The sequence below is a fragment of the Panthera tigris genome, chromosome D3 (assembly GCF_018350195.1).
Source record: "Panthera tigris isolate Pti1 chromosome D3, P.tigris_Pti1_mat1.1, whole genome shotgun sequence".
Classification (NCBI taxonomy): domain Eukaryota; kingdom Metazoa; phylum Chordata; class Mammalia; order Carnivora; family Felidae; genus Panthera; species Panthera tigris.
Window position 1 is genome coordinate 85,878,582 of NC_056671.1, and position 13,261 is coordinate 85,891,842.

Below are 13,261 nucleotides of genomic sequence, written 5' to 3' on the forward strand. Positions count from 1 at the left end.
GAAAAATACTACAAGCATCAAATATCTGACAACATAGGAATCAATAGGACAAACTACAGTGAGAAATAAGAACCTGGAAGCAAGCCACTTTTGCCCTGGACACACTTTGTCAAGCTAAGCAAACTTGAACTCTGATATCGAGCCTCCCACAACACAGCACAGGGTCTACCTGAGGTGGGGAAGTGAAGAGAAGCCCCTCTTCCTGTTGAGATGTCTCAGGGCACAAATGAACTAGAAGTAAACCTGACCCCACCTGCACCTCGGGGAGACAAAAACAAAGAAGGAAAATCCTTGAGTAGAGCTGTAAACAAAGTCAGTTCCCATGTGGATCTTTAATCTTAATTCCTAGAGCATTGGTTCTCCAAAGAGCCCAAATTTAAAGCAATCCAGTGTCCTTGGATGACCTGTGAAGACCCTGGCCTCTGGGGCCTCAACCTAGCCAGAGTCAAAGGAGTCACTGAAGGTGTTTGGTCTTGTCATGAGAAGGAATTCAAGGACAGATACACAGCATAGCGGATGAGTCACACAAGTAGGAGAAGTTGAGAAAAGTGAAAAGTACACTCGTGGCATATGAGAGCAGGTGAGCTCAGGAGAAGGAGCGAACTGCACGCCCAGGGGGTTGGGTTTCTATCTTTTATTGACAGTTGTTAACTAGGGGGCGGAAGATTTAATCCTCGGGGTGAGAAGCAAGTTCCTAGCTTGTTCTTCTGATTTGGTCAGGGATTTCCTGTCAGAGAACCCGCCATCTTGGGCCTATCTGGTTTGATCCAGCTTCTTGCAGTATGCTGCCAGGGTAGGTCTCTGACTTTCCTGATAGCTGACCATGACTTCCTCATTGCTGACCTCCAGGTACCCTGTTAGAACCTAACTGCCTACTCTAACACCAGGACTCACCTCCTCTGTGAATGAAGACCCCTTCATTCTAGTCTCAGAGAACTCCCAGAATTGGTGTAGAAAGAGCTATGAGCAGCACATAGTCAAAGCGAACCAAGAGCATAAGAATGTAAAGGGATGAGATGGATAATAGGCAGCAGGAAAAAAAAATGGTAGAAATAGAGCCACTTCGATATTAGAATATCAGGCATAGATGATAGAAAAACTACGTGTGCCAATTCTGGAGGAGATGATAAGGGTGTGTATCAAGAAGAACAAATGAGTGTAGAAAGACTGCGAGAACCAGGAGTGGCTAATGAACAAAGTCCTAGTAAACCAAGCAGGCAAGGGGAACAGGGCTCCAGCAATTTCTGAGCCAAAGTCCTGGCCACTGTAGTAGTTTTTAAATATAAATTCTGAATCTTTGGGAGGGGGTCAATGAAAATAATGAAAATTTCATTGGAAGAATATATCCCCTCTTTGCGTCATCCCCAATACCACTGCCTTAGTTGAATTCCTCTTCCTCTCTGGTCTGACCTATTACTACGGCCTCTGTATTTGTTTGCTCACAGACTGGGGGGCTTCAGCAACATATATCTGGAAGTCCAAGACCAAGATGTTGGCAGGGTTGATTCTGTGAGGCTGCTCTCCTTGGCCTGCAGATGGCCCTTTTCTCCCTGTGTCTTCACATGCTCTCGCCTCTGGGTGTGTCTGTCTCCTAATCTTCTCTCCTTCCAAGGATACCAGTCACATTAGGTTGGGACCCACTCTAATGACCTCATTTTAATTCAGTTACCTCTTTGAAGACCCCATTTCCAAATATAGTCACAGTCTGAGGCACTGAGAGTCTGGACTTCAACATATGAATCTGGGGGACACAGCTCAGCCCATAACAGCCTCCCTACTAGTCTCTCCTCTCTTTTGCCTTGCTTCCAGTCCCCCCTTAGAATCCTCTCGGGTTCTCTTGCTAGATTGCAAACCATTCACCTAATGGCTCCCCATTACCTAAAGAATAAAGTCAAAACACCTTAAAATGGTGGCAGTAGTGACATCAAAATGCAACTAGGGGACTTTAGCTCTCACCCCAACCCCACTTCAAGGAAAATGCATCCTAAATAATAATGAGGTCTTGTTAGGCAAATATAATTCCAAGTCAGCCACAATCTGGAGCCCTTGCTGATCATACCTCAAATTCTCTGTCTCTGCTATCTGCCCCTCCTAACTCACCACCTGGCTCCACTGCCCATTTCAACAAATTTACACACCCATTTTACTCAGCATCCTACAGTTCCCTAGCACACCGGTCTCACTTTTTTTTGAGCCATTAGCATGGTTTCCCTCAAGCAAGAATGCCACCCTGCTAACAGCACAACCATTCATCAACCTAGAAGTTTCTCATCTTCCCTCATGAGTAAGCTCAAGCATCTTTTGCCCTCTGACGCCTCCTGAAGGACCCCCTTTCCCTGTCAACTGCCATCTTCTAACACACACATACCAGCTCCACCACCATCCTGACATCACCAACACCTGTCCTATGCACCTGCCTTGTAGGAAGCATCACGTGGCATTCTACATGAGCCTTGATTTCAGAGACTAGAACATTCCCCCTATGTCCCCTCAATCCCACACAGCCCCCAGCACATAGTGGACATCCAATAAATATTTATTGAATGAAAGAGACAGGCCATGGGAAGATGGAACTTGAGGCATGGGGGCAGAGGGGGTGGTTGTGAAGATTCCATTGGTTGGCCATACACTGCTGGTGGTGCCCCTGCTTTATGTCAGGACTGAAGGACCCCTTTCTCTCTGTCTTGCCTATTTTCTAGCCTTTCCTTTTGCTTGTTTCCTGCCTCTAAATCATCCCATATGCAGTTGCTAGAGTAATGGTTCCAAATCATGACTGCAATCATGACTGACATATGCCTTCCACTACTTGAAAACTTTACTAGCCACCAAGTGAAGTCCAAACCTGAACTTCCCTTGCCCTCAGCCTGTGGCCAAAAGCATTTTTCATATGTTCCAAATGCAAAGACCAATTTCATTATGTGATGATTTTTATGGCACATTATCCTTCTAGAATCATACCTGGATTTCCAGTCTGGTGTGGATGCTTTCATGGTACCCCCAAACTGGCAGTCATCTCTGCCACCTCTCAACTCCCTAAACATTGTTCTATGCCACTTAACAAGTTCCACATTGCATTAGGGTGACTGAGTCACCATAATGTATATACATACTTCCCCTGTTAGGTTATAAGTGTCTCGAAAACAAAGACCTTACTCATTTCTTCTCCTCATAGCATACAGTAAATCTCTATTAAATAGATTTTTAGAAAGGGTTTACACAATTTTTAAAACTACCATCATCAAATATTCATCCAATAACAGAGATTTTAATATCTCAAAGTGTCATATGAGCAACAAATTTTAATAATTTGCCCTTTGCTTCAACTCTGCTATTTTCACTGAAAACGTAAGTCAGATTGGTGTTAAGAATAAAAATTCAAAAACTGTATCAACTCAAACACAATGCCAGCAACTATAAATTTTTTCATCTCATTTAATGTTTATTCTTTTAGGAACCATTTCTAGGATTTAAGAAAAATAGAAGTAACATAGTATTTAACTGTTAAATAAATGTTCTTTATTTACTTATTTACATGAGCAACTGTGTTTCTTGTAATACCATAAAGAGATATTTTGAGACCTATGATGTCATAAGCCAATGGGACAGACATAATGGTCTCATCTGGGGACACACTCTAATGTCCCCAAGCTCTGTCTCAGAGATACTAGTTGAATTCCTTGGCTATTCTTCAGATGAAAAATGATATGCTTCCAATTGTAGCATCCAGTTTAAAAAGAAGTAAATGTACTCTATCCATTAGTGGAATGAATTAAGTGGATGACCTAAAACTTTCTGAAGGTTTGGGTTCTTTATATGCCAGGAAGGAAACTATCCTATACACAAAGAATACACACACACACACACACACACACACACACACTCCTTCCCTAAACTATTCTGGAGATGTCAGTGTTGGTAGCATGCAGCATTTCGTGTTGCCTGCCAAGAAAGGGGACAAACATGATCTTAAGAGCTGGTCTGCTGAAATGAGAACATTACGTTTCTTAAGTATTCTCCCAGCTAAGTGGTGCACATAAATGCTCACAGAACTCATGCCCAGACTTCATTCGTATTGGCCACAATCATCATCCAACTAAAATCAGCAGGTATGACGCATGTGAGCTATTTACAGCACTATTAAATGTGAATATTACATATCAGAGCTCCATCCTTAGAAAGCTTTTTGTAAGAATCTTCAATGGGACAGGGGCCTTTCTCTCTGGGCACATTGTGAAGAAGACTGCTTTTGAAAATGTGAGTTGGTTAAATAGCTGAAGTCAGGGGAAATTTTCTCACAGTGAGATTTATTGGAATGTGAATGATCTCTCATGGGAAGTGCCAAAAGCCCCATCAGCTGAGTTATTTAATTAAAACTATGGTGGAGTAAGTGGAAGAGATATTGCCTGGGGGAGTAATTTTGCACTGATCCCTGAAGGATTGACTTGATAGTCTTAAAATTCTTAATGGTTTCAAAACCTTAAACGTCTTCACAAATTTTCTCCTAGGAAAGGAAAAGCCATCCTGCCTGCAACCCCCAATCCTATAAAACCAAACAAAAACAAAAACCTGCAACAGAGAGCATAGCTTGGAAACCCAGTGTTCTTTTCTCAATGCTCAAAAAAAAAGAAACAAAAAAACAAAACAAAACAAAAAACCTGGCACAGGTTAGCATTCGCTCACAGGGAAAGACAGAGGAGCCCCCAAGCCTCTGCTCAGCTCAGAGTTTTACTCTTCTTCCTTTTCCTGGACCTCTTTTCTTTTTGTTTTGTTTTTAAATATCTAAAAATCCAACATTTTTATCTTACGAGATGCAAAAATATCATTTTCCTCTCAGTCGGTACGTACTGTGATTTGTCAACGGGCAAATTCCCGTAAGGTCTCTTGGAAGGTTCACTGACACAAACCCGCTAATCCTAGAGAAGTTTCGGGGAGAAAGTGCTGGAGAACAAGGCTTGATTTCTATGGCCTTCAACCTTCGATGAGAGGAATTTTAAGAAAGAATACAGAAGCTGAGATGGTTCAGGGCAGGGGACGAGTCTCGACTGACATGTGTGGGCTGAGGGTGTTCCAGTTACTTGGACAGCTCTTACTCACACATGAACCACAGTCCCCGCCCGACACCGGCACCCACACCCACCGGCACCCACTCTGAAGAGGAAACGCGGTCCAGATACTGCAGTGGCACCGCCTTGGGCGCTGGGGAGCCAGCAGTGGTGGTAGACAGGGGAGAGCTGTCCAGATCGCTGGAAGTTAAAGAAGGGGAACCAGAGCCCTAAACAACCTCCACCTCCACTAATAAAGTCTTCGAGAGCCGCGGGGCAAAGTTGTTCCTAAACTTCAGCTGTAGCTCATTCCCTTCAGGCAGTTCAGCCAAATACCCACCCCTGCCCTACGGTCATCTTGGAAATAAAAATATCTACCCAAAGAAGGGTGGAGTTGATGTCATAAACAGCTGCGAAGATCACAGCCAGTTTCACTCCCCTGCTCTGGATTGCCTGAGTACATTTTCCAGTACGCCTAAAGTAAAAGTTTTCTTCTGGACGTTGCTACAGAGGACACGTGTCAAAGACCAGGCATACAGGGGCACCCGGGTGGCTCAGCCGGTTGAGTGCCCGACTCTTGATTTTGGCTCAGGTCATGATCCCAGGGTCATGGGATCGAGCGCCGTGTCAGGCTCTGTACTGAGCATGAAGCCTTGCTTGCGATTCTCTCTCCCCTTCCCCCTTCTCTCTGCCCTTCTCCCTCACTCGTGTGCTCTCTCACATGCTCTCACTCTCTCTCTAAGATAAAAATAAAATTAAAAGACTGGGCAGAGGAGGAGAGAGGCCTCTGCATTGAGATGGACAAACAGAAGACAGTGTTCTCACAAACCCCAAATGTGCGCCTGGGCCTGTGTCTTACACTTTTTCAGCCATTCAGTTGTCAAATCTAATTGTTTATCAATCCAGCATTGTCTTGTTTTCAGGGTTTGGTTTTTCTTCCACCCTACCTTTCCCCCTACCCCTCTCTTTTTGATTTTTGATACAGAGCTTTTCCCCAGAAGCCCAAGTTGCATCGGATGGTGATATGTGCTCCCAAGCATGGTCTTCCCTGGCTTAACAAATGGAAAGAAAATCAACAAAAACAACGTCGGCATGGGTTCCGGTAAGTATTCCACTCTCAGGTTCCCATTAATTTCACCCTTGAGAAGTTCAGCGACCATAACTTGCTTTTGCGAGTCTTAAAAATGTTCTTTATCATCTGCTTCTCTATGTTCTGTTTTATTTTATTTTATTTTATTTTATTTTATTTTATTTTATTAAGGAGGGAGATTTCTAAGCCTTTAAAATGTTTCTGTTTCATCAGTTGACTATTTCTTACAGGTACCATTGAATATATTTTTTTTCTTTCCTAAATGAAAAACTGCTGAAATGTAACAGTTTATAGAAACATTTTTTATTCCCTATATGTGTGTGTGTGTGTGTACATGTATCCAAGAAAACTTCCATAATTTATTTCTGAGCTTGTAAGAATGTACCTTGAGAGACTTCATGTCTTAATTCTTTAAGGAGTAGATTTGAAACTTTTTTTTTTTAATTTCTCCATCCCATTAAAAAAACAAAACAAAACCACCAGCTTCAAAGTGATAGACATGCATTTGATGGGCAAAGCTCTCTGGGAGAATTCACAGTCCACTCTAGGACAAAACATGCTGGCAAGCACTGGTGACCCTTGTCACAGGAGAGCAAGAAAGCCTCTCCTCCCGTGGCCTGCTCAGCCCTGTCTGGAACCTTCTTTGACAAGCAGAAGTAACCTTCAGACCAAGCCTTCCCTCTACCACTCTGCACCTGTCACTAATAAACAAGACAGTGCTGCTTTCATACATTTTCTTCCTGCCTCCTGAATTTGGGATCGATAAAACCAAAGCTGAAATCCAAGTGTGCAAATATCTTAGGATAGGCTATAAAATATAATTGCATCATATATGTAGGTTCCTAAGCCTTTCGAAGCATTAAGTCAACATGTGGAAATAAACCAAGCCACAAATTGTAAATCAGAATAAACTGTGCTAATTATTGATCAGAGTCGATCATGTTGGCTCAATTTGAAAGGTTTGGCTGTTACTGTTATTGTTGCTGGTATTGCTGTTAGAGTCTTTTTCAGAAAATGAAAACTACCTTGCAAAGTAGTCAAAGTAGAGCCAAAGATATCTATTTTGTAGATAATATTTAAAACAGTTTTCCTGAAATGTTATTCCTCCTACCTCCATGTTCAAATATTCTAACTTAACGCCTTCAAGGTTAACTTCAGATGCTCCCTTTTCAGGGACTCTATCCTGAATTTCCTGGCAAAAAGTAAATTCTATCTTCTGAACTACATTGGCACTCACTCTTTAATTTGCCAAACATAGCTTTTATCTCCCCTAGTACTCTGCATACTACTTAGAGCTAAGTTCCATGTCTTTCTGGCTTCTAAACCACAGACATTAACACAAGTATAGTAGGTTCTCAATAAAGACTTGATGTGTGAGCTGAAGAATAAATAAACTCAGTCCCACAAGTCAGCACACACATTCACACAAGCCAAGTCTGGGGCACTTCCCCTTTCCAGCTGTAAATAAAATTAAATCCTGACATCACCCCAACGTTAGAAAACAGACAAGTAGCCAGAGGAAAGATATATTGATGATGATTCTGGGTCGGCCTAAGGCCAATCAGAATAGAGGCTGGCATGGTCTTTAGAATCCCTCACATTAGGAATTTCTTGGTACTGCCATGGGTTCTGGAGTCCCCAGTATTAAAGAGCCCCTTCTCCCCTCTAGCACCGCTAGCCGAAACATTATGTGAGAATGCAAGACAAGTGTGGCTGTTCTGTCAGCTTCGAGGTCCTGAGTGGACACCTGGCCTTGAAGAGAGTAGAGACAGAGCCTTTGAAGACAGCGTGGGTGACACACAGGGAGTCTCCATAGCCCAGGAAAAAGTGTAAGCCTTAAAAGGAGAGAGTAAGGCACATCTCTGTGCCCAAGTTGAGATAGGGGCTGGAGCGTGGGAAGTCAGAGTGAAAACTAGGGGATACAGCCAACACTAAGCACTAGAAAATGAACCCCGCCTATAAATGTGAACGAAGGCAGTTAAACCTGTGCTGTGCTTGCACAATAATTCACCTACCTGGCATCTCCCTTCTCCCTGCCCCTCCTTTCCTTCCTCTCCCCATGGCCGCTCTATTCTTAGCATGAATGCTTCCCCTCACTTCAACGTGGTCAGCCCTGAAAGCCATGGCAACCATTAGGACTTGCTTCAGTCGCCGTCTTCTTCACAAGTGCCGGCTGAGCATCCAAATGACTCCAAAATTGGTATTTTCAATCCGAAGCTTCCTTCTGGTTTGCCATTCCATGATTTCAACTGTTAGCTGGTCACAGCCTACTTTACAACTCTGTGCATCTGAAACTAGACCTTTTCCCCCTCTTCCAAGCAAAGTCGGTCTCCTAATTCCCCATCTTTTTAAAGAAATGATTATTTTTCAGTCCCTCAATCATAAAAATTTGGAAACATTGTTTTCCCTCTTCCTGACCTCCATGCCAAATCAGAATGAGGATCTCCTCTGTAACTTAATTATCTTTGAACTGTTTAAAAATTGCAATCACATCCTTTTCTACTGTTTATATTAGAAATTCAATAGATATAAAGAAATTTCCAAAAAAATTTTTGAGAGAAGTGCGAAATAAAACACCTGTGTAAGAAAAACCTCTTAACTCTGAATTTTGAAGACCTGTGTGGCCCTTACCAGTTCTGCCCCTTGCTGTCCATGTTTTTGAGTTCTGCTTTTCCTTACAGCACTACCATGCATGTTTATATCTGTAAGTAACATTTTGTTCATTTTTGCATGTTTCTAAACTTTATAGGAAAGAAATCGTATCTTATGTAACTTGCTGTTACTTGCTTGTTTTTTCAACAAGATATTCCCAAGATTCATCTCCGTTGGTGAATTTAGTATAGTGATCATGCACTTTTTTTTGCTATTACAATCACTGCCACTACAAACATTGCAGGCATCTCTCTTGTATGTGGACAATCCCTAGGACATCCAACAGAGTGAAATTATCAGATCATAGGACATGGGATTCTTTAGCTAATGCTGTATCATTTTCTGAAGTAGATGTGATAGTAAATTTCATGCGTTAATTTGTAGGGTGTTTTGGGATGAGATCAACGTTTAAATTGGTGAACTCTGAGTAAACAGATGCCCTTTTATAATGTGGGTGGGCATCATCCAATCAGTTGAAGGCCTGAATAGGACATAAAGACTCACTTCCCCAGGTAAGAGGGAAATCTCCAGCAGACTGCCTTCTGACTTCATCCATACTATTCTCTCTCCTGGTGCCCCAGCCTGCTGGCCCACCCTGCGGACTCCATCTTGCCAGTCTCCATAATCACAGGAGCCAATTCCATGTCAAAAAATCTCTATCTACATACGCATCCTGTCGGTTCTGTTTCTCAGGAGAACCTGAATATTACCAGCACTCATAATACAATAGATATACTAATTTACACTCCTACTGGCAATGGATAAGTGTTCCAATCAGTAGAATACTACTTGTTCACCTGACCTTACACTTCTCCCCTCCTAGAAGCTACAACTAACTTAATCTTGCAGGTGGTGAAAAAAAAAAAAAAAGAACTGGTTTATTATGTGTCTCCCTGTGACAAATGTTCAGTAGCTTCCCATGGTCTACATTACAGAATGAAGTTCAGACTCCCTTAGGCACAGCAAGACCTGGGCTGACCAAACTTCCTGGGCTCTGCCTGACATTCTGCTGCTCCGGGGGCTTCAAGTCTCTTTTTCAACTTAGAACCTATGGGACAAAACCTTCCTTGGGACCCCAGCACATCACACGCTGAGCCCCTTTGCTGGTGTGGGCATCCCTGTTTCTTCTTCTAGCCTACGTCTCGCGGCAGTGAGGGGTGGCCAGCCCAGGGCGGGAGCAACCTCCCACTGGGGCTCTGTGCTTGGTCAAACAGGTGCCTGCCCTCTTCCTACCTGGGTGTTCAACTCCCCCGGTGCCATCTCCGTGCTGTCAGCACTCCTAAGATACCCCCCTCTCCATTTTTCCTCCTTCTCTCACCCGTCTCTCTCTCTTACAAAAAATCCTTCCAAGTCGTCAGGGCCCGGCACTTGATTCTTGAGCCTCCTCATCACCCTGCTGGACTCAAGCTCCTTCTCGTCTCATTCCTGGCACCTCACAGACATCAGCTGCTTCCACTTGATGCTCAGCAACCTCGAGGTGGTGAGTGACCCGGAGCCGCACTTTCTCCGGCTGCATGACGGGAACACACGACCTCTGCCATGGTGTCTCATGAGCATTAAAGGAGAGGGCATTTGTTTCCTACCCAGGAGGCACCCAATGAAAGTTAGGTGGTGGAATACTGGGGGAGGGCCACCCTCTGGGGGGGGCATTTCCATAAATGTAACTACATTCTCTTGAACGGACCAGCGAGGCCAGAGACACACGGCGTGCAGCGATTTTCTGCTTGATCCCACCTCCACCACCAACTCTGCTGTGAAAGGCATGCCTTCGAAAGGTTACCTCCCCAGCCACCTCAGCATCTTTTCCCTTGAAGCAGTAAAATAAATACAGCCATTCTTACCATTAAATTCTCTAAGTCGGTTACCAGTTGAGAAATGCTGGTTGTGAAGTTAACACACATTTTAACACAAATTGGCATTAACAGTACCATTTATCCAGATAAGATGTCCAATTTGCTCTTCAGCTCTGGGCTGAAAGCCCCCGGTGGGGGCTGGGGCAGCAAGGATGTACCATGGTTGATGTCTCCTCATTGGAGGGCCCAGAGGGCTCCATGACCCCCCACACCATCATCTTCTGTCCTCTCACTACAACTTTATCCAGTGGGACACTACAAAGTCTGAGAACTTGGGCAGATATTAGACCTCACCACCTTTCAAGTCCTCGCCTGTAAAATCAAGGTTATGTCCACATCCAAGTGTGCAGTGGGGTTAAATGAGAAGATATCGGCCAAATTCCTCATAGACAGCAAGCGATCAGCAAAGAGAAGAAATTAGTATATATACAAAGCATGTGGTTCGGGGCGCCTGGGTGGCTCAGTTGGTTGGTTAAGCATCCAACTTCCACTCAGGTCATGATATCGAAGCTTGTGAGTTCAAGCCCCGCGTCGGGCTCTGTGCTGACAGCTCAGAGCCTGGAGCCTGCTTCCGGTTCTGTGTCTCCCTCTCTCTCTGCCCCTCCCCTGCTGCACTCTGTCTGTCTCTCTCAAAAATAGACAAACATTTAAAAAAAAATTTTTTTAAAGAAAGCATGTGGTTCAATTCCTTTATCCTTTTGAAGTTCTTACAACCTATTATACAAATTGGGATTTCTGTATTCCAAGTCCAACCTTGTATTGTTAGGTAGATCATCAACTCTCTCTTTATATTACACATGCGTGCAATACTTGTAGGTCCTGATACGATGTTAATAAAACACACACGGAAGACTTTAAGTACATATAAGGTTAACTTTGAAATACGGCTACTATATTTTTTAAATTCACTATCATTTTTAGTTTTAAAAAAATGAAGGGGCACCTGGGTGGCTCAGTCGGTTAAGCATCCGACTCTTGATTTCAGCTCAGGTCATGAATCTCATGATTCATGAGTTCAAGCCCCGTGTTGAGCTCCATGCTGATGGCCTGCTCGGGATTCTCTCTCTCTCTGCCCTTCCCCTGCTTGTGCTTCTCTCTCTCTCTTTCCTTCCCCTGCTTGTGCTTCTCTCTCTCTCTCTCTCTCTCTCTCTCTCTCTCTCTCTCTCTCTCTCTATCCCTTATTCTCTGAAATCTACTCTCTTAGGAAATGTCCAGTATTCAGTCCAATATTATTAACTGCCATCTTCATGGGCACCTTAGATCTCTAGGTGGAGTTGTCCTACGTACCTGCAACTTGGTATCCTCTGACAACTGCTCCCTATTTCCCCACCTCCCCGTGCTTGGTGACCATTGTTCTACCTTTTTCTTTTTTAATGTTTATTTACTTTTGAGAGCAAGAGAGAGAGAGAGAGAGAGCAGGGAAGGGGCAGAGAGAGAGAGGGAGAGACAGAGGATCCGAAGCAGGCTCTGTGCTGACAGCAGTGAGCCCGATGCGGGGCTCGAACTCACAAACCCTGAGATCACGACCTGAGCCGAAGTCAGACACTTAACCGATTGAGCCACCCGGGCGCCTCTAGTCTACCTGTTTTGCATTGATTATTCCTTGACAGAAATTGGAATACCTGATCTGGGACCCTAACTGCAAAAGCTTGCCACACGCAGGGTGGGGGGATCCCATCTCGTTCTGGCCTCGGTGGCTCCAGCCGGGTACCCAGTAGCTCCCTTTCCTTTAAGAGTAGAGCTACTCCAACTCTCTCATTGCTCATCAAATGTGGTGGATGCACTAAAAACTGGCTGGCAGGACTTCACACCTGACTGCTAAGCGAATGAGGAGTTCAGTGGTAAGTCTTTCACTAAAGAGATTTTGCTAATAGACACTCTGTAAGCTTCACTTGTGCACACAAAACCATTTTTAAGCTTAGCTACAGCTACAGAGAAAAAAAACTATCACATGGGAAATTTTCTTACCTTCCGACCATTTGCTATCCCTTACACAATATCATAAATTGGTCTTTTGTAATATGCATCCCTTAAAAAGAAAGCACTCTAGCAGATGTCACATAATGTGTTCTGCTGAATGTCCACTTGGGATACAATTTTAGAGGCCCCAGACAAGAAACACAGAGTTCCAAACTATTTCCTTCCCTAGACTATTGCTGGCATCTGAAAATTTCATAGTTATTTTGTATCAAAAACACAGGAAATAATCATAGTTACAATAATAATACCTACCATTCCCTGACTACCATAGGCCAAGTTCTTTAACCATATGAACCCTAAGGCATTCAACAAAGAGAATGGTATTATTAACTCAGTTTGCTATTCAGAAGCCTGAGATTCAGAGGGATCGAACAGCTAACATAAGGTCATATAGAAAGCAAAGGCTAGGAAACCCACGTTTTTCTCATATAGCACACCCAATCCATGTGGCTATTACTCGAAGGATCAACTCACCACGCACCAAACCACAGACCCTGACAGACACAGCAGAAAATATCCAAGAGATCGTTCGATTCTTTCTGAAATGACACTTCACCATTTCTGACGGGTCCTCTCTTGTGGAATTTGCATGAAGCTAAAAATGACGCCAGCGTATGAACTCTGCTCAGATTCACTAATAAGTC

General features: G+C 43.6%; 1 protein-coding gene across 8 annotated transcripts in view; it reads right to left on the bottom strand.

Moving 5' to 3' along the window:
• CD226 (CD226 molecule) overlaps nt 1–13,261 on the bottom strand; it is an 86,734-nt gene that overhangs the window by 58,890 nt on the left and 14,583 nt on the right. The window lies entirely within an intron of this gene.